We start from the raw sequence: 21,860 nt of genomic DNA, 5'->3' as shown, positions 1-21,860 counted from the left end.
TATGTCTATGTCACCGATTCCTGGGGAGGAGAAGTCCCTCAGGTCACAGATCTTGACAAGTGGTGGATGGAAGCAGCCAAACCTAAAGTACATGGAATCTTAGGGGGTTCACCACACAGTTACTGTTCTTCCACATAGTGGACAGTGAGTGAGAAGCAGGGGAAGAACCTTTTCTGGGAGTCAATGGTGCTGGAGGAGGTTCATTCAGTGCATGAAATTGATGAGATCTGTGCCCTGCACAGAACTACACATGATGCTTCATCTGATGCACCCTCATAGCAGTTATGGTTCCAATTCAGAGATGAGAAAATTGAGGGCCAGATGATTTTTTTTTTTTTTTTTTTTGAGAAGAAGTTTCACTCTTGTTGCCCAGGCTGGAGTGCAATGGCGTGATATCGGCTCCCCGCAAACTCCACCTACCGGGTTCAAGAGATTCTCCTGTCTCAGCTTCCCGAGTAGCTGGGATTACAGGCATGCACCACCATGACAGGCAAATTTTGTATTTTTAGTAGGGACAAGGTTTCTCCATGTTGGTCAGGCTGGTCGCGAACTCCCGACCTCAGGCGATGCACCTGACTCGCCCTCCCAAAGTGCTGAGATTATAGGTGTGAGCCATCACACCCAGCTGGAGGGCCACAGATACTAAGAGTTGGAGAGTGAGATTGCAACCCTACCAAATCTTACTCAGTTCCCAAAATTGCAGCCACAGTGTTTCCTGACTCCCATTAAGGCAATAAAGAGCTCGGTGGTGGGGTTCTCTGGGAGCACCTCTTTCCTGTGAGCAGGAGCCTGAGGTGACATGCTGAGCTCTACCCTCCTGCCTTTGTTTCTAAAAATTTGTCTATTTCACCTAAGTGTTCCTTCCTTGACATACAATTGTTCTCTTAAAAAACTTTCCTGGCCAACATGGTGAAACCCCGTCTCTATTAAAACTACAAAAATTAGCTGGGTGTGGTGGCAGGCGCCCATAATTCCAGCTACTTGGGAGGCTGAGGCAGGAGAATCACTTGAACTGGGAGGCAGAGTTTGCAGGTAACCGAGATTGAGCCACTGCACTCCAGCCTGGGCAACAGAGTGAGACTCTGTCTCAAGAATAAAAATTTAAAAACTTTCTATCTCTGTTCTAATCTTTATTACTTCCTTCTTCTTTCTTCTAGCTTTGGGTTCAGTGTTCTTCTAGTTCTTGAAATTATAAAATTAGGTTGTTAATTTGAGATCTTTCTTGTTTTTTAATGTAGTTAACTGCATGAATTTTCCCCTTAGCTTAGCTTTTGTGTTCCCATAAGCTTTGTCTATTGTATCGTCATTCATTTTTATTAGTCTGTATTTTGTAATTTTTCTAGGAATTTCTTATCTGTTTATTGGTTGTTTATGTGGTTTTGATTTTCCATAAATAAGTGATTTTATCAGTTTTCTTTCTTTTATTAATTGTAACTTTATTCTATAGTGTTCACAGAAAAATATGCGCCTTTGCATGTATACTTTGCATGATATGCGTCTTTTGAAATCTATTGAACCTCAATTATTCCAATGTCTTTCTGTTCCAGAAAATGTTCAAAGAGCACTTGAAAAGAATGTGAATTGTGTCACTGCATGGGATGCTCTTTGTATGTCTGCTACATCTAGTTGGTTTATTGGGTCGTCCAAGTCTTCTGTTTTCTCACTCATCTATTTTACTCTATCTGTTATTTTTAATGAGGTATTAAAGCCTCCCTTAATGTAGAACTATTTCTCCCTCGTGTCAAGTTTTGGTTTATATATTTTGATGGTCTACTATTAGGTGTGTAAATGTTTATAACTGTTATTTCTTCTTCCTGTTTTGAATCTTGTATTACAGTATAATGTCCTTCTTTGTCTCCATCCCTGCTCCACTGCATGGTGGGAGGTAGGGGGACTCACTAGCCATGCAGGCTCAGGGGAGGATCTACTCCAGGTGGGGAGCGGCCCTCCTGTTCACATGCCAGGGGCTCTGCTCAGGGACTGAGGGCTCCTGGGGATGATTGCCCCTCCCTTCCGTGCGAATGGAAGCGTTTTCTCACCCATTTCTGAAGATGCTACACATCCATCGTCCCAGTCCCCATCTAGCCTGTCAATTCCAAACCTTGTAGGGAGTTTCCTTTTCAGCTGGCACCCAGGAAATAAGAGCTGCTGAATCTTGACCTTCAGCTCTGATCTTTGCGAGATCTGGTTATTAAATCTAATCACTGCCTTAAAAGTTTGTTCCTGTAGTCATCCACTCAACCAATTGGAAATGCTCACTTAATAAATGAGTCATTAGATCCTGGATCGCAGAGAAAACAGCCATAGCATGTAAACCCAGACATCTGGCAGACCAAGGCAAAGAGGCAGAAATAAAGCAACGCAGCCTGCGCCCTGTTTCAGTATGGAAGGGGTCCATGTGGAAGGGCTCCATTCAGTTGAGAGGGTTAGGCATCCTTTTTTAATATACAGATGTTCACTTTGTCGCTTAGGCTGGAGAGCATTGGCCTGATCTCGGCTCACTACAACCTCCGCCTCTGGGTTCAACCGATTTTCCTGCCTCAGCCTCCTGGGTAGCTGAGATTATAGGTTCGCACCAGCAAGCCCAGCTATTTTTTGTATATTTAGTAGAGATGGGGTTTCACCACGTTGACCAGGCTAGTCTTGAACTCCTGACCTCAGGTGATCCACCTGTCTTGGCCACCCAAAGTGCTGGGATTACAGGCATGAACCACTGCACCTGTCAGGAACGCAAATGCCTCCATCCAGAACTGAGCCACTGAATAGTGTCTAGCATTATCTGCCGGAAATCTTCTGAACCAAAATGACATGGTTAGAAATCTTTACATTGGGCTGGGCACGATGGCTCACACCTGTAATCCCAACACTTTGGGAGGCCTTGGCGGTCAGATCATGATCAGGAGTTTCAGACCATCCTGACCAATATGATGAAACCCTGTCTCTACTCAAAATACAAAAAAAAAAAAATTAGTTGGACAAGGTGGTGCATGCCTGTAATCCCAGGTACTCAGAAGGCTGAGGCATAGGAATTGCTTGAACCCAGGAGGCGGAGGTTGCATCATGAGCCAGTCATGCCATTGCACTCCAGCCTGGGAAGCAGAGCAAGACTCCATCCCAAAAACAAAAGAAGAAAGAAAGAAATTTTTACGTTGATCAAAATTAATGTAGTGACGTCCATTCTAGCCACTTCTAGTTCCCACATGTGAAGATCACAGAGCTGTGGTGGTCCCAGCTGTTGGTATGGCCTGACACTGTTCTGTGCACATAAGGACATATGCATATGTCCATTCCCCCTTTTAAACTGCAAATTAGTGCACAACCATAGTTCTAATAACTCACATTCTCCCTCCTCCTTATATTCATTTAAAAGGTGGTTTTAGAAATCTTCCTTTGTCAGCACAAATATTTCACTTTTTGTGGTCATTTTTGAGACTAAATAGAAAATACCATAAGGGGCCAGGCATGGTGGCTCATGCCTGTAATTCTAACACTTTGAAAGGCTGAGGCAGATGGATCACTTGAGGTCAGGAGTTTAAGACCTGCATCTCCAACACAGTGAAACTCTTGTTAAAAATACAAAAATTAGCTGATGTGGTGGTGAGTGCCTGTAATCTTAGCTACTCAGGAGGCTGAGGCATGAGAATTACTTGAACTCAGGAGGCGGAGATTGCAGTGAGTCTAGATCATGGCACTGCACTCCAGCCTGGGCGACAGAGCAAAAGTGGCAAAAAAAAAGAAAGAGAGAGAAAGAGAGAGAGGAGAGAGACAGAGGAGAAGAAAGAAAGAAAGAGAAAGAAAGAAAGAGAAAGAAAGAAAAAGAAAGAAAGAAAGAAAGAAGGAAAGAAAGAAAGAAAGAAAGAGAGAAGAAAGAAAGAAAGAAAGAAAAGAAAAGAAGGACCTTGTAAAGAGGAAGGTTTAGAGTGACAAGTGACAGCTCATCCAGACCCACAGGGTTGCAGCATCACATCTCTGTGATGCCACAACATCCTATCTCTTTCAAATACTCCCCTCAAAAATCCTCATGGAAGAGGAAATTATGATTTATAATATTTCCATGCAAGGTATATTTGTCAAACTGAAAAATTAGAAACAAGCCATCTATAAGGAAAACAGACTGAGCTTGAGCTGAGCTATATGATCTCAGCTTTATTATTTGCAAGATGGCTGTCTTAGAAGTTACTTGATTTCTATTAAAATGAATGTATTGGAGACCGACTCAAGATGGCGCGGTGAGAACAACCCAGGATTGAAGCTCTCGGGGAATGCGTGGAGGGTGAATCAGGGCCGCATTTCCAGACGGATCTTTATTGCCCACAGAACGGGGAAATTCCCAGGTATAAAAGAGACGTGGGACGCCAGCGAAGTGGTTTTGGCTGGTGCAGCCAGCAGCTAGTGCAGCCAGTGGCCAGCGCTGCAGCGCAGTGGCACTCCACAGTGCTCTGAACAAAGCGCACTGGTCCGGGTGCCCTGTTGAACCAGCAATCTGGGACTTGAGAGGGCAGATTGGCATATCCATCTGATTGAACGAGACTTGGACAGTGAGCCAGGCTAGGAGATTCCAGGGATACAGCGTTTGGGCCAGGGCAGTGGGACAAACAAAACGGTGATTCCAAACACTCCAGGTGGAGAGTTTCACTGCGGGCGCAGCTGAAACCAGGACGGTGCAGCTCAGTGGGGAAGGGGCGTTTGCCATTACCAAGGTAACCTGCCCCTACTGAGGTACACTCCCATTGCTGATGCAGCCTGCCGTTGCCGAGGCAACCCGCCACAACAGAGAGACTCCGCCACAGGGTGTAGCCCGTGGCAGCAGGGCGAAGACCGCAGCAGCCAGGCAGAGCCTGCAGCAACAGGGCGGACCTCACACCAGCAGGGCAGAGCCTCGGCAGGCAAATAGGGACTAGACTGCCTCCTAGCTGGGCAGGACAGTGCAATGGACACATAAATAAAACCCCAACCCCCCGAGACAGAGCATCTGAGAAAAAAAGGGGTTTTTTTTATGAGTTCTGCTGCAGCAGAATTAAATGTACCTGCCTAACAGCACTGAATGAACAACAGAGCTCACAGATAAGCACTTAAGCTCCTATAAAGTACAGACTGTCTCCTCAAGCAGCGCCCTGACCCCTCTATATCCAGAAGACTGACATTTGGCAGGCATCATTCTGGGACAAAGATAGCAGAAAAAGAAACTGGTAGCATCCCTCACTGTTCCACAGCAGCTATAGGTGCACCCCAGACAAGCAGGGCCTGGAGTGGACCTCAGCAGTCATACAGTGGAGGGGCTAGACTGGTAGAAGGAAAACCAAGTAACATAAATACTTCATCATCAACAATCTGGGTGTCCACTCAGAGACCCAATCGAAAAGTCAGCAACTACTCAGATGACAGGTGGATAAATCCACAAAGATGGGAAGAAACCAGCACAAAAAGGAAGAAAACACCCGAAACCAGAACACCTTGTCTCCTACAAAGGACCAAAACTCCTCACCAGCAAAGGAACAAAGCTGGACGGAGAATGACTGTGATGAAATGATGGAATTAGACTTCAGAAGGTGGATAATGAGAAACTTTTGTGAGCTAAAAAAACATGTTTTAAATAAATGCAAAGAAACTAAGAACCTTGAAAAAAGATTTGAGGAAATGATAACAAGAATGGATAACTTAGAGAGGAATATGAATGAATTGAAGGAGCTAAAAAACACAATACAAGAACTTCGCGAAGCATGCACAAGTTTCAACAGCCGAATTGACCAAGCAGAAGAATGAATATCTGAAGTCGAAGATCAACTGAATGAAATAAAATGAGAAACCAAGATTAGAGAAAAAAATGCAAAAAGGAATGAACAAAGTCTCCAAGAAATGTGGGACTATGTGAAGAGACCTAACCTACGTTTGATAGGTGTACCAGAATGTGAGGAAGAGAACGAATCCAAGCTGGAAAATAGTCTTCAGGATATTATCCAGAAAAATTTCCCCCATCTAGCAAGGCAGGCCAAGACTCAAATTGAGGAAATACAGAGAACACCACAAAGATATTCCGCAAGAAGAGCAACCCCAAGGCACATAATCGTCAGATTCACCAGGGTTGAAATGAAGGAGAAAATGCTAAGGGCAGCCAGAGAAAAAGGTCGGGTCACCCACAAAGGGAAGCCCATCAGACTCACAGCAGATCTCTCGGCAGAAACTCTACAAGCCAGAAGAGAGTGGGGGCCAATATTCAACATCCTTAAAGAAAAGAACTTTCAACCCAGAATTTCATATCCAGCCAAACTGAGCTTCAGAAGTGAAGGAAAAATAAAATCCTTTGTGAACAAGCAAGTACTCAGAGATTTCGTCACCACCAGGCCTGCTTTACAAGAGCTCTTGAAAGGGGCACTACACATAGAAAGAAACAACCAGTACAACAGCCATTCCAAAATCACACTAAATGCTAAAGAGCATCAACATAATGAAGAATCTACATCAACTAACGGGCAAAACAGCCAGCTAGCGTAAAAATGGCAGTATCAAATTCACACATAACAATATTAACCCTAAATGTAAATGGACTAAATGCTCCAATCAAAAGACACAGACTGACAAATTGGATAAAAAACCAAAACCCATCAGTGTGCTGTATCCAGGAAACCCATCTCACATGCAAGGATACACAAAGGCTCAAAATAAAGGGATGGAGGAAGATTTACCAAGCAAATGGAGAGCAAAAAAAAGCTGGAGTTGCCATTCTCATCTCTGAAAAAATAGACTTTAAAGCAACAAAAATCAAAAGCGACAAAGAAGGTCATTACATAATGGTAAAAGGATCGATACAACAAGAAGAGCTAACAATCCTAAACATATATGGACCCAATACAGGAGCACCCAGATACATAAGGCAAGTTCTTAATGACTTACAAAGAGACTTAGACTCCCAGACAATAATAGTAAGAGACTTTAACACTCCACTGTCAATAATAGACAGATCAACCAGGCAGAAAATCAACAAGGATATCCAGGGCTTGAACTCAGACCTGGAACAAGCAAACCTGATAGACATTTACAGAACTCTCCACCCCAAATCCACAGAATATACATTCTTCTCAGCACCACATCACACCTACTCTAAAATTGACCACATAATTGGAAGTAAAGCACTCCTCAGCAAATGCAAAACAACTGACATAATAACAGTCTCTCAGACCATAGTGCAATCAAGTTAGAACTCAGAATTCAGAAACCAACCCAGAACCGCTCAGCTTCATGGAAACTGAACAACTGGCTCTTGAATGTTTACTGGATAAACAATGATATGAAGGTAGAAATAAAGAAGTTCTTCAAAACCAATGAGAACAAAGACACAACATGCCAGAATCTCTTGGACACATTTAAAGCAGTCTCTAGAGGAAAATATATAGCAATAAGTGCCCATATGAGGAGAATGGAGAGATCTAAAATTGACACCCTATGGTCAAAATTGAAAGAGCTAGAGGAGCAAGATCAAAAAAACTCAAAACCTAGCAGAAGACAAAAAATAACTAAGATCAGAGCGGAACTGAAGAAGATAGAGACACGAAAAACCCTTCAAAAAATCAATAAATCCAAGAGCTGGTTTTTTGATAAGATCAACAAAATAGACAAACCACTAGCCAGATTGATAAAACAGAAAAGAGAGAACAACCAAATAGATGTAATAAAAAATGATAAAGGGGAAATCACCACAGATTCCACAGAAATTCAAACAATCATCAGAGAATATTACAAACAACTCTATGCACATAAACTAGTAAACCTGGAAGAAATGGATAAATTCCTGGACACCTGTGTCCTCCCAAGCCTAAACCAGGAGGAAGCTGAAACTATGAATAGACCAATAATAAGGTCAGAAGTCGAGGCAGCAATTAAGAGCCTATCACACAAAAAAAGCCCAGGTCCAGATGGGTTCACAGCCGAATTCTACCAGACACACAAAGAGGAGCTGGTACCATTCCTTCTGAAACTACTCCAAATGATCCAAAAAGAGGGAATCCTTCCCAAATCATTTTACGAGACCAAAATCATCCTGATAACAAAACCCAGCAGAGACCCAACAAGAAAAGAAAACTTCCGGCCAATATGCATGATGAACATAGATGCAAAAATCTTCAATAAAATATTGGCAAGCCGATTGCAACAGCAAATCAAAAAACTTATCCATCATGATCAAGTAGGATTCATCCCGGGGATGCAAGGCTGGTTCAACATACACAAGTCTATAAACGTAATTCACCACATAAACAGAACCAAAAACAAAAACCACATGATTATCTCAATTGACACAGAGAAGGCATTTGACAAAATTCAACAGCCCTTTATGCTAAAAACCCTCAATAAACTCGGTATCGATGGAACGTATCTCAAAGTAATAAAAGCTATTTATGACAAACCAACAGCCAATATCATACTGAATGGGCAAAAACTGGAAGCATTCCCTTTGAAATCCGGCACTAGACAAGGATGCCCTCTTTCACCACTCCAATTCAATATAGTACTGGAAGTTCTAGCCAGAGCAGTCAGGCAAGAAAAAGAAATAAAGGGCATTCAAATAGGAAAGGTGAAAGCCAAATTGTCTCTATTTGCAGATGACATGATAGTATACCTAGAAGACCCCATCGCCTCAGCCCAAAAACTCCTGAAACTGATAAGCAACTTCAGCAAAGTCTCAGGATATAAAATCAATGTGCAAAAATCACAAGCATTTCTATACACCAATAACAGACTTAAAGAGAGCAAAATCAAGAACAAACTGCCATTCACAATTGCTACAAAAAGAATAAAATACCTAGGAATACAACTCTCAAGGAACATAAGGGACCTCTTCAAGGAAAACTACAAACCACTGCTCAATGAAATAAGAGAAGACACAAACAGATGGAGAAACATTCCATGTTCATGGTTAGGAAGAATTAATATCGTGAAAATGGCTATACTGCCCAAAGTAATTTACAGAATCCATGCTATCCCCATCAAGCTACCATTGACTCTCTTCACAGAACTGGAAAAAACCACCATGAACTTCATATGGAACCAAAAGAGAGCCCACATAGCCAAGTCAATTCTAAGCAAAAAGAACACAGCGGGGGGCATCACACTACCGGATTTCAAACTATACTACAAGGCTACAGTAATCAAAACAGCATGGTACTGGTACCAAAACAGAGATATAGACCAATGGAACAAAACAGAGGCATCGGAGGCAACACAACATGTCTACAACCATACAATTTTTGATAAACCTGACAAAAACAAGCAATGGGGAAAGGATTCCCTGTTTAATAAATGGTGTTGGGAAAACTGGCTAGCCATGTGTAGAAAGCAGAAACTGGACCCCTTCCTGACACCTTACACTAAAATTAACTCCAGATGGATTAAAGACTTAAACATAAGACCTGGCACCATAAAAACCCTAGAAGAAAATCTAGGCAAAACCATTCAGGACATAGGAGTAGTCAAGAACTTCATGACCAAAACACCAAAAGCATTGGCAACAAAAGCCAAAATAGACAAATGGGACCTAATCAAACTCCACAGCTTCTGCACAGCAAAAGAAACAGTCACTAGAGTGAATCAGCAACAAAAAGAATGGGAAAAAATTTTTGCAGTTTATTCATTTGACAAAAGGCTGATATCCAGAATTTAAAAAGAACTCAAACAGATTTACAGGAAAAAAATAAACAAGCCCATTCAAAAATGGACAAAGTATATGAACAGACACTTTACAAACAAAGACATATATGAGGCCAACAATCATATGAAAAAATGCTCATCATCACTAGTCATTAGAGAGATGCAAATGAGAACCACATTGAGATACCATCTCATGCCAGTTAGAATGGCGATCATTAAAAAATCTGGAGATAACAGATGCTGGAGAGGATGTGGAGAAAAAGGAACACTTTTACACTGTTGGTGGGAGTTTAAATTAGTTCAACCATTGTGGAAGACAGTGTGGCGATTCCTCAAGGCCTTAGAAATAGAAATTCCATTTGACCCAGCAATCCCGTTACTGGGTATATATCCAAAGGAGTATAAATCGTTCTTCTATAAGGACACATGTACACGAATGTTCATTGCAGCACTGTTTACAATAGCAAAGACCTGGAACCAACCCAAATGCCCATTGATGATAGACTGAATTAGGAAAATATGGCAAATATACACCATGGAATATTATGCAGCAATCAGAAATGATGAGTTCGTGTCGTTTGTAGGGACATGGATGAATCTGGAGAACATCATTCTCAGCAAACTGATACAAGAACAGAAAATGAAATACCGCATATTCTCACTCATAGGTGGGTGATGAAAAATAAGAACACATGGACACAGGGAGGGGAGTACTAAACACTGGGGTCTATTGGGGGCAAAAGGGGAGGGCCAGCGGGGGGGGGGGAGCTGGGGAGAGATAGCCTGGGAAGAAATGCCAAATGTGGGTGAAGGGGAGAAAGGAAGCAAAACACACTGCCATGTGTGTACCTATGCAACTGTCTTGCATGTTCTGCACATGTACCCCAAAATATAAAATGCAATAAAAAATTTAAAAAATAAATAAAATGAATGTATTTTCTCTGTTGCAAAATAATCACAACACAAAAGTCACAGTGTTTAACTTGCTGTTAAAATTAAGTAAATGAGGACATACCGTAAAGGCTCAGGGAAATCACTGTGTAACCACGGCATCTCCTGAAGCTCTTAAAAACAGTCATACAGGCTGCATGCAGTGGCTCATGCCTGTAATCCCAGCACTTTGGGAGGCCAAGGTGAGCAGATTGCTTGAAGTCAGGAGTTCGAGACCATCCTGAACAACATGGTTAAACCCCACCTCTACTAAAAATACAAAAATTAGCTGGGCATGGTGGCACATGCTTGAGATCCCAGCTACTTGGGAGGCTGAGGCAGGAGAATCACTTGAACCTCAGAGGCGGAGGTTGCAGTGAGTTGAGAGCCCCCCACTGCACTCTAGCTTGGGTGACAAAGTGAGACTCTATCTCAAAAAACAAGCAAAGAATGGTAGGGGTTGTTAAAACACGACAGTGATGTTGTGCATGAAATGATGATAATATGGTAGAATATTAGATTAAAATAAGAAGCATAAGATTAAATCAAGTGTCTCACTCAAGGTTCCCAATCATGTTACAGTTGTAATTTCATCCTACATAATTCTGTCTTATTTCAGAAATTCCCGAGACACCCTGCATTATAATTTAATCAATCTCCTGTTACTAAATAATTATGCAGCTCTTTCTGTAATAATTTTCTAGGTCCCAGAAACAGAATTACTGAGTCAAATGTGCTTGTGGTTTCTTTTGAGAAACCCTGACAAGTTGCTGTATTAAAAGGCAATATCATGTTGCATATCAATAGTAATTTTTCTAATCCCTGCATATTCTAAGTAAAAAAAACAAACTGTGCTTTCACCCCAAAACAATCAACACAGAAGACTTCCTTAACAAAAATGTGTGGAGTTTGTTCCCTTACTCACCAAGTGAGAAATCAGTTCTGGCCTGGACACATTTGTATGTCCTTGAATTTAATTTTTAAATGATCTACCTGGAGATAGCGTCAGATCCCACAGATTGAGGCCGCATTCCAACAAGGCTGCCCCCACTTCCCATGCAAAACTCAAGCCTTCAGTAATTTTATTTGTCCTTATGATTTCTGGCAAACCAAGTGCAAATCAAAGTTCTAGTGACCCCCTCATTTTGTTGGATTAATTTCCTAGAGTAGTGCATAGAACTCAGGAAAACACATATGTTTACTAGTTTATGTTAAGAATACTACAAAGGGCTGGGTGCAGTGGCTGATGCCTGTAATTCCAGCACTTTGGGAGGCCGAGGCAAACAGATGACCTGAGGGCAGGAGTTCCAGACCATCCTGGCCAGCATGATGAAACGCCATCTCTCCTAAAAATACAAAACTTAGCTGGGCATGGTGACGTATGCCTGTAATCCCAGCTACTCAGGAGGCTGAGGCAGGAGAATCATTTGAACCTGGGAGACAGAGGTTGTAGTGAGTCGAGATTGCAACACTGCACTCCAGCCTGAGCAACAGAGCAAGACTCCGTCTCAAAAAAAACAAAAAAAAAAACTACAAAGGATACAGATGAAGAAATGCATGGGACGAGGTAAAAGGGAAGGGATGTGGCGCTGATATACCCTCCCTGGGTGCACCCTCCAGAAACCGCCACATGTTCAGCTGTGGGGAAACTCTCCAAACTCTTTCCTGTTGGATTTTATGGGCCCTTCATTATGTAGGCCTGATTGATTAGACCATTGACCATACATTGATGATTAACTTAGCTTTCATCCCCTCTGACTCCCCAAAGGTTTGGGAGTGGGGCTGATATCCTTAACCGATAATACTGTCTTGGTCTTTTCAATGACCAGCCCCCATCCTGAAGCCACCTAAGGGCAGGAGGCAATCCGTCACCTCATGAGCATACACAGGACATCACTTTTGAAATTCTAGAGCCTTTAGGAGTTACATGCCAGTAAAAGAAATCAAAGGCCAAATATGTATTTTGCAATATTACACATATTTTTACTTTAATTTTGAAAATGTGTGAAAAAGAAAGTGTGAATCTACTTCCATTTCCAGTGACAGTGTATCACTTTCCTCTCAATTATTGAAAGCTGGACCTTAAGTGTCTTTTTACTTTTTATCTATCTAATGGAAGAAACATTTATTTGATTGATCCATTTCCTCTGATTACTACTGAGTTCCAGTATTTGTCCATTTGCACTTGTCTTACAAGTTGTCTGGATGGCCCTTTTATCCAGTTCGTGTTTCTCACTTGCTGACATCATTTCTCCTTAGCACTATTTAAGACACCCTTGGAATAATTATTCAAAATATTTCTGCAGCATGGCTTATTTCCTGACCCCCAGTTTTCTGTGTGTGACTGTCTGTTGTAGGCTTCCCCTTGCATTTCTAGCTGGCATCTCCACATTCATTGGACACAAACAGGAACTGTGGTTTCTCTCCAGCTCTAAGGGCAGGAACCTTCTTCTCCTCCAGTCTCCTCTACTTCAATCAATGGAATCTCCATTTGCCTAATATCCAAAGCAGAAAATCCAAAAGACATCTCTGATTTTCTCATTCATTTGCTCTCCATCAATCCACCATCAAGTCCTGGTGTCCCACCCCACACCATGTCTCTGGGTTCTGCTATACCCTACTCAGGGACACCCGGGAACCTCAGCCTGATTACTGACTCTGTATGTCCTCCTTCATCCCCCACCTCTCAGAATCACAGTGTTGTCACCTGGGACAATAATTTAGGGAGTATATTTGGTTTCATGTGGGTCCTGTGAAGGCAGGAGACAGATAGATAACATGGATGGATATACCATTATGTCTATTCATTCACAGGAAATATAAAATTATCCATTCACAAGTATTCATAATGGAAATTAACCTATGAATGGATAATTATGCATTTTCATTCATAATGGAAATTAACTTGTGAATAGTTTGGTTTGTAATATTTCACATTTATGAATAATACTGCTATGAAAATTTATGCAATAGAGTTTGTGTGAACATATGTTTTCAATTTTCTTCACTATATCCCTAGTAGTAGAATTGCTGGATCATATAAAATCTGATGTTTTAGAAGAGCTTTTAAACTGCCATATTTGCTGTTCTATTGTATATTTGATAGAATAGTTTTGAAATTAAAATTTAAATATACCTTCAATAGGTCCTTGGTTCTCTACATTTGTTTGTTGTTGTTATTGTTTTGAGACAGAGTCTCTCTCTGTTGCCCATGCTGGAATTTAGTGACATGATGTTGGCACACTGCAGCCTCCACCTCCCAGGTTCAAGAGATTCTTGTGCCTCAGCCTCCCAAGTAGCTGAGGCGTGTGCCACCACACCTGCCTAATTTTTCTACTTTTAGTAGAGACAGGGTTTCACTATGTTGGCCAGGCTGGTCTCGAACTCCTGGCCTCAAGTGATCTGCCCGCTTTGACCTCCCAAAGTGCTGGGATTACAGGTGTAAGCCACTGCGCCAGCTACATTTGTTTTCTAATGTTCAAATGTCATGTGTTGGCTGTGCGCGGTGGCTCACGCCTGTAATTCCAGCACTTCGCATGACTGAGGCCGGCAGATCACCTGAGCTGCCCGAGTGAGTTTGAGAATCTGGATAACACAGTTGAGGACAGCTCTGGAAACAAACTTTTTAGGGGACAAACTGTATTACAACCTCAGAAGGGGCCGTACCAGACTCCTCAGCAAAGTTACAGATGGGGAAAAAAGAAAAAGAAAAATAAAGGACTTTTCAAAGTATTCAATGGAACCAGAAAGCAGATCCCTGATGCGATTAGACCAAGCTTTTCCGTGCAGGGATAGAAGACGGAAGGTGAGGACTGTGAGTCAAACCTTCCAGGCCCCAGTACAGAAGATACACTCAGAAAAGAAAATGGGAGAGCGGCGCGGCTCCCAACCTGACGGGAAGTGGCCCAGGCGGCAGCAGCTGACTATCCCAAAGCAAAGGGATGGACGACGGAGGCGGGAGCTGGGAGCCGAGCCTGACGACCTAGAGAGCGAGCGCATCAGGCCCAGCGTCTGCCACTCTGTGGTTCCACTGAATGAAGTGTCTGCCCGGCTGAGCCTGGCACCTGGCCCTTTCCCTGCGAGATGGACGGTTTTGCCGGCAGCCTCGATGATGACATTTCTGCTGCAAGTACTTCTGATGTTCAAGATCTCCTGTCAGCTCTTGAGTCAGGAGTTCAGCAATAAGAAGATGAAATCACTGTGCTAAAGGTAACTTTGGCTGATGTTTTGAGGCGTATTGCAATCTCTGACGATCATGTGGCCTCAGTGAAAAAATCAGTCTCAAATAACGGCCAACCAAGCCCTGGAGCAGCTATTCCCGTGTCCTGTCTAACCAATGCAAGTTGTGCAAACAGAAAACCAAGTCATATGATTGCTGTCTCAATTGCAGGAAAAGAAACTCTTTCATCTGCTGCTAAAAGCATAAAACGACCATTGCCAGCTGCAAAGTCACATAATTCATGGGAAAATTCAGATAATAGCCGTAATAAATTGTCGAAAATAACTTCAACACCCAAATTAATACCAAAAGTTACCAAAAATGCAGATAAGCATAAAGATGTCATCGTCAACCAAGAGGGAGAATATATTAAAATATTTATGCGAGTTCGGCCAATTACCACGTTCACTCCTTCTGATGTTGACAACCATGATGACATCAGAACAGAACTGCCTCCTGAGAAACTCAAACTGGAGTGGGCATATAGTTATGAGAAAAGGACTGTAGAGCTAATGTTTACCTTCTTCCAACCAGGGAAATAGTTTATTTCATTGCACCAGTAGTAGTACTATTTAATTATCAAGAGAGAGCTCAGCAACACTACCTGGGTCATACAGACTGTGTAAAATGCCTTGCTATCCATCCTGACAAAATTAGGATTGCAACTGGACAGATAGCTGGCGTGGATAAAGATAGAATGCCTCTACAACGCCACGTCAGAGCGTGGGATTCTGTTACTCATCTACACTGCAGATTAATGGAGTTGGCACTTTTGAGCATGGAGTAGGATGCCTGGATTTTTCAAAAGCAGATTCAGGTGTTCATTTATGTGTTATCGATGACTCCAATGAGTATATGCTTACTGTATGGGACTGGCAGAAAAAAGCAAAAGGAGCAGAAATAAAGACAACAAACGAAGTTGTTTTGGCTGTAGAGTTTCACCCAACAGATGGGAATACCATAATAACACGCGGTAAATCTAATATTTTCTTCTGGACCTGGAGTGGCAATCACTAACAAGAAAACAGGGAATTTGGGGGAAATATGGAAAGCAAAAATTTGTGCAGTGTTTAGCATTCTTGGGGAATAGAGATGTTCTTACTGGAGACTCAGGTGGAGTCATGCTTCTATGGAACAAAACTCTTCAGAGCCCATACCTGGGAGAGGTCCTAAAGGTGTATATCAAAGGGGCAAACAAATCAAAGCTACAATGGCCGTGTGTTCACACTTTATCAGCTGAGAAATGGGATGTTATTAACTGGAAGAGGGAAAGACAGAAAAATAATTCTGTGGGATCATGATCTGAATCTGAAAGAGAAATAGAGGTTTCTGATCAGTATGGTATAGAGATGTAGCAGAAGGAAAGGCAGATCAATTTTTAGTAGGCATATCACGAAACTTTAAGGGGAACATTTAATGACGGCTTCCAAATAGAAGTACAAGGTCATACCAATGAGCTTTGAGGTCTTGCCAGGCATCCCTTCAAAGATTTGCTCTTGACATTTGCTCAGGACAGGCAGGTCGGCCTTTGGAACTCAATGGGACACAGGCTGGAATGAACCAGGCTGGTAGATGAACCAGGACATTGTGTAGATTTTCATCCAGGTGGCACAGTGGTGGCCACAGGAATGCACTCAGGCCTAGAGATCTAGTTTCTATCCATACAGACTGGAATGAACACCTCTCTGTAATGTGCTACTCAATAGATGGTACCTTCCTGGCTGTAGGATCTCATGACAACTTTATTTACCTCTATATAGTCCCAGAAAATGGAAAAAAATATAGCAGATATGGAAGGTGCACTGGACATTCCAGCTACATCACACACCTTGACAGGTCCCCAGACAACGAGTGTATCATGTCTAACTCGGGAGACTATGAAATATTGTACTGGGACATTCCAAATGGCTGCAAACTAATCAGAAATTGATTGGATTGTAAGGACATGGAATGAATGCCATACGCCTTTGTGCTAGGATTTCAAGTCTTTGGTGTCTGGCCAGAAGGACTTGATGGGACAGATATCAATGTACTCGTGTGATCGCACAATAGAAAGGTGATAGCTGTTGCCGATGACTTTTGTAAAGTCCATCTGTTTCAGTATCCCTGCTCCAAAGCAAAGGCTCCCAGTCACAAGTACAGTGCCCACAGCAGCCATGTCACCAATGTCAGTTTTACTCACAGTGACAGTCACCTGACATCAACCTGTGAAAAGACATGAGCATCATTCAGTGGAAACTTGTGGAAAAGTTATCTTTGCCTCAGAATGAGACTGTAGCAGATACTACTCTAACCAAAACCCGCGTCTCTTCCACTGAAAGTGCCAAATCCCATACTCCCACACGGCCTCCTTCTCAGCCTTAAATAAGACAGCTGAAGAGGAAAGTTGAATAAATTCTCCCACACTTCTGGAGAACAGCCTGGAACAAACGGTGGAGCCAAGTGAAGACCACAGCGAGGAGGAAAGTGAAGGGGGCATTAAGCCTCTTTCTGAAGAGCCATCCAATGAGATAAGCAAGGAGCAGGGTGAAGCTACCCTTGTCCTTGTTAGAACAAGACACTATACCCTTGTCCTAACACTCTGGCTTCAGTAATACTCTCTTCTCCTTCAGCTGCATATGATTTTGTGATAACGTTCAGATAACAGGATGGGCAGTGACAGAGAATCACTGTTGATTGAGATTTGGGGTTCCTTTTTTTGACACAGAGTCTTACTCTGTCGTGAGGCACCAGGCTGGAGTGCAGTGGCACAATCTCGGCTCACTGCAACCTCCACCTCCCAGGTTCAAGCAATTCTCCTGCCTCAGCCTCCCGAGTAGCTGGGACTACAGGCTCACGCCACCATGCCCAGCTACATTTTGTATTTTTAGTAGAGATAGGGTTTCACCATGTTGGCCAGGATGGTCTCAATCTCTTGACCTGGTGATCCGCCCACCTCAGCCTCCCAAAGTGCTGGGATTATAGGCGTGAGCCACTGTGCCCAGCGAGATTTTGGTTTCCAATCAAAACTGTGATTTTTCTTCAACGGTCTTATTTTCAGTCTCTCAAGTACAGCCAACTTAAAGGTTTAGTTTGGTGTTTATTGAAGAAAATTAACCAAACTGAATACTGGAAGAAACATTAATGATGTCTCAGGAGTTACTGTGTATGTGCGTGGTGTGATAGAAGTACTGGAAATAAGAACAGCAGTGGCATTGATCTGGAGAATCAACCCCCTTGTTACCTGAACATGTGTTCTTCAGGAACAGCCAGAGCATCACAAACACTGTTATCATCTGCTGGCTCAGACTGTACTACTTTTCTTTCTTTTCCAGAAAAAGAAACCAGAAAAAAAATGTACTTTTCTTGAGATATCCTCTCACCGCAAATGTGTAATGGACACTTTTTAATTAAGAAAAACTTCAGTTTTGCCAATGGTGGTGCCTTCTTAAAACATGATGCCGTTTTCTTACACTCCCGGTAGATGCCCAGATGTGCTCTTAGTTTACCATAGAAGTGTTGCCTTTCCAAGTCATCATGAGGAGCAGTCCCTTAATTTCTTGTATGCAAATCTGTTTTATCCTAGAACTAAGAGAGCATTGGTTTATTAAAGAGCTTTCAGTGTATAATAAAACCTTCAATACTCAGAAATGATAGATTCCTTTGACTCTGCACCAAAAACCACTGTGCGATTTTTGAGATCCAAGATGGCTGATCGTTAGCAGCTCAGGATTGTGGCTCCCAGTGAAAGCGCAGAAAACGACAGAACGCCAAAGTTTTAGGCGAATTTTTGTTGTTCACCGACCAGGAGATTCCTAGTAGAGGAGCCCCACAGGTCGCCACCGTGACACTTGTGGCCAGTGCGGCGGTTTTGCTGGCACCTTGGCACAGCGGTTTTTGGTGCAGAGTCAGAAAAGCACCATCAATCTTAACACCGCTGTTTTAGCTGGCGCAGTGGGTTGCTCAGATTCTGGAGCTGGGAATCAATAAATTGACGTCCACTTAGAAACCTAATTAGAAAGGCAGTAATTACAAACAAGACAGATGGATAAACTTATAACGAAGGGAAGAAACCAGCCTAAAAAGGCTGAGAATACCCAAAATCAGAATGCCTCTCCCTCTACAGGGGATTACAGTTCCTCATCAGCAGCAGAACAAGGCCTGATGGAGAAAGACTTTGTTCCATTAACAGAGGCAGGCTTCAGAAGGTGGATGATAAGAAACTTCTGGGAGTTGAAGGAACTTGTTCCAACCCAATGCGAAGAAACTAAGAACTTTGAAAAAAGGTTTGATGAAATGCTAACAAGAATAGATAATATAGAGAAGAATATACGTGAATTAATGGAGTTGAAAAATACAACACGAGAACTTTGCGAAGTATGCACAAGTTTTAACAGCCACATTGATCAAGCAGAAGAAAGGATATCAGAGGTCAAAGACCAACTTAATGAAATAAAATGAGAAGACAAGAATAGAGTAAAAAAGATAAAAAGGAATGAGCAAAATCTCCAAGAAATATGGGACTATGTGAAAAGACCTAATCTACGTTTGATAGGTATACCTGAATGCGACAAAGAGAATGAATCCAAGCTGGAAAATACTCTTTAGGATATTATTCAGGAAAACTTTCCCAACCTAGCAAGGCAGGACAATATTCAACTCTAGGTAATACAGAGAACACCACAAAGATATTCCTCAAGAAGAGCAACCCCAAGGCACATAATCATTAGATTCACCAGGGTTGAAATAAAGGAGAAAATACTAAGGGCAGCCATAGAGAAAGGTCAGATTACCCACAAAGGGAAGCCTATCAGACTCAGAGCAGATCTCTCAGCAGAAACCCTACAAGCCGGAAGAGAGTGGGGGCCAATATTTAACATCCTTAAAGAAAAGAACTTTCAACCCAGAATTTCACATCCAGCCAAACTAAGCTTTACAATTGAAGAAAAAATAAAATCTTTTGTGAATAAGCAAGTACTCAGGGATTTCATTACCACTAGGCCTGCTTTACAAGAGCTTCTGAAAGAAGCATTACACATAGAAAGGAACAACCAGTATTAGCCTTTCTAAAAATATACCAAAAAATAAAGAGTATCAACATAATGAAGAATTTATATCAACTAATGGGCAAAATAGCCAGCTAACATCAAATGGCAATAATTAAATTGACTAAATTCCCCCAATCAAAAGATACAACCAAAACCCATCAGTATGCTGCATCCAGATTCATCTTACATGCAAGGATACATAAAGAGTCAAAAAAAGGGATGGAGAAAGATTTGTCAACCAAATAGAGAGCAAAAATAAATAAATAAAAAGAAGAGGTTGCAATTCTTGCCTCTGATGGAATGGATTTTAAAGCAACAAAGATCAAAAGAGGACATAATGGTAAAAGGATCAACGCAACAAGAAGAGCTGACGATCCTGGATGTGTACGCACCCAATATAGGATACATAAGACTTGTAAAGAGACTTGGATTCCCACACAGTAGTAGTGGGATATCAACATCAATATTAGATAGATCAATGAGACAGAAAATTAATAAGGATATCCTGGACTTGAACTCAGATCCGGAACAAGTAAACTTAATAAACATTTATAGAACTCTCCACTTTAAACACACAGGATATGAACTCTTATCAGTACCACATCACACCTACTCACAGGTTCAAATGAAATACTGGTTGGCCATTATTAAGCACAATTGATGGTATAAGGAAGGTTTTCAATACCCATTTTTAGACTGCATTCTAGCCTGGGCAACTAAACAACACTCCCGTTCTCTCTCCTTCCTCCTCTTCCTCTTTTTTCCTCCTCTTTATTCCCTTTTTTCTCTTTCTTTCTTTCTTTCTTAAAAAAAAAAAAGATTCCTCTGAGGAGTCCTTAACTAGCCTAAGCATTCTCAAATCTTTGAGATTGAAGTGAATGAAAGGAAAAAAAAAAACACATGCCTTTAAAACTAAACTGTAACAATCAGCTGGCTAATTTCAGCTAAGCCTTCATCACTTCATCATAATTTGTTTCCTCAATAATAGGAGAAATATCAATACAGTAAGTTTAGATGATTGAATTAGTGCCTGAAATTTATTGATTTTGTTGCAATTTTTATACAAATTATATAAGGGATAAGATATTCAGCAAATTGCCAATTCTTTTTTTACAGAAGCGTGGATAACAGTCACAGCATTTTTTTTTATCAACAGCATAGTTAACAGACTTGCTATGTAGCAATTTTTTTTTTCTGGTGGAGTTTCTATAAGTCTTGTAAGTCTAATGTGGCTATCCTACTATTCTGGGCAATGCATGTATTATTATGAATTGGAAAGGCTTTTTTTTTTCTTCGAAGTCCTATTGGCTAGCTGTGGTTTTAGGTACATGTTTCCTACTTTAAGAGTAATTACTGACAAATATGTATTTCCTATATATTTGTTTATACTTTGATTATAAAAAGTATTTTGTTTTGATTTCTTTAACTTGCTGCATTATTTTGATACTTTTTATTTTATTTATTTATTTATTTATTGTTTTGAGACAGAGTTTTGCTGTTGTTACCCAGACTGGAGTGCAATGGCATGATCTCTGCTCACCACAACCTCCACCTCCTGGGTTCAAGCAATTCTCCTGCCTCAGCCTCCCGAGTAGCTGGGACTACAGGCGTGCGCCACCATGCCCAGCTAATTTTTGTATTTTTAGTAGAGACAGGGTTTCACCATGTTGACCAGGATTGTTTTGATCTCTTGACCTCGTGATCCACCCGCCTCAGCCTCCCAAAGTGCTGGGATTATAGGCGTGAGCCACTGTGCCCGGCCTGATACTTTTAATTTTTTTTGGTCAAATCATGTTTAGAAATTTTGGATGAGTTAAGAAGTCTTAAGTATGCAGGAGTTTACATGATTGTGCCATTCCAAAGGGCATCAGAGCTGTCATTCCCTTCTAATACCTTCTCAGGGGTAATACAAATCAGGTGTTTCATCATCATTTGGTAATATGAAAACTCCAGCGAACTCTCAAGGACATTTGTGTGGTGTTCGCGCCAAAGGCTCGAGACAGTTAGTTGATTCGTCTCAGTTTGGCTGCTGGACCTGTACTGCA

The 21,860-nt window shown here is 41.7% G+C and overlaps 1 protein-coding gene and 1 pseudogene across 1 annotated transcript in view; both read left to right on the top strand.

The window, feature by feature from the left end:
- The window catches only part of TRIM60 (tripartite motif containing 60), a 77,304-nt gene that overhangs the window by 14,187 nt on the left and 41,257 nt on the right, over positions 1-21,860 (top strand). The window lies entirely within an intron of this gene.
- Positions 13,683-21,133, top strand: LOC100406175 (echinoderm microtubule-associated protein-like 4 pseudogene; annotated as a pseudogene).

This window comes from Callithrix jacchus, chromosome 3 (genome assembly GCF_049354715.1).
Source record: "Callithrix jacchus isolate 240 chromosome 3, calJac240_pri, whole genome shotgun sequence".
NCBI lineage: Eukaryota > Metazoa > Chordata > Mammalia > Primates > Cebidae > Callithrix > Callithrix jacchus.
This window is presented reverse-complemented; position numbering and strand designations above follow the sequence as displayed.